The sequence below is a fragment of the Condylura cristata genome, unplaced genomic scaffold (assembly GCF_000260355.1).
Source record: "Condylura cristata isolate star-nosed mole 26May11 unplaced genomic scaffold, ConCri1.0 scaffold00029, whole genome shotgun sequence".
Classification (NCBI taxonomy): Eukaryota; Metazoa; Chordata; class Mammalia; order Eulipotyphla; family Talpidae; genus Condylura; species Condylura cristata.
In genome coordinates this window covers 18,777,471-18,778,436 of record NW_004567130.1, presented here as the reverse complement: position 1 = coordinate 18,778,436, position 966 = coordinate 18,777,471, and positions in this window count along the sequence as shown.

The following is a 966-nucleotide window of genomic DNA, read 5'->3' as shown; positions in this document are numbered from 1 at the left end:
CTCAGGATTAAGGGGACCCGTGGGGTCCAGGCAACCTCTGCCCTGCAGCCTGGCTTGGGGGTCAGTGGCTCCCGGAGGCAGGACTCCGGCTCCCGCAGCTCCGCTCACACGTCCAGGGAGTTGGCCAGGAGGGCAGCTTGCACCCAGGCCCAGCTTCCTGGTGGCGCAGGGCCTGACTAAAACAAAAAGAAAACAGCTCAGTCCTGGGGGGCGGGGGGGGAGCCGGGTGTGGGTTCGGGAGGCTCCATGACAAAGCCCCACAGAGCCGAGCTGGGTGGTTTAAACAGAAAACCCGCTGTATTACCACGCCCGGTGGAGGGCCAAGGACGGCAGCAGATGACAGCCCAGGCCCCCACCGGTCTGTGTTTGTCTCCCTCCTCCTGTCAGCGCCAGCTGGGAACCTCACTGCGTTCATTTCCTGGCCGAAGCCCCTTTCTACAGATACAGCCGCCTGGTGAGGTGCCCACTAGGGCTTCGGCAGTCTCTCCACCCTAACGCAGCACTTTCTCTTATTTTCCTGGGGCAAGCAAGGACGGGACCCGTTTCTACTCAGCCACCGGCCCGGCCAGGAGCGCCCTCAGCAGTAAGGATGTTCCGGTAGCGGAAGGACAGTCCTTGCCAAGACCCGGCTTCTCACCCTAACTGCACCCCACCAAGAGATTGCGCTAAGTGCAACAGCCGACAGGAGGCGCAGGTCTGGCTCGCCGATCTCGCGCTTACCTATCGTGCAAATAGATGGCATCACGTTAAACATGGAAATATAACGAGGGCTAGCAAGACCTCCGTGCCCACGGATGTAGTGGGAGCCAGACCAGCGACAAGCAAGAACTGTACAACCTGGGCTCTTGGAGAGAGTGACAGGCTGTGAAGACGCTAAGGCATGAAGAAACCCGATTTTCCACCACTGGAACTACAAATCGCTAATCTGCAGGCTATGAAGGAGTAAGTGTGAAGAAGGCGCTTCGT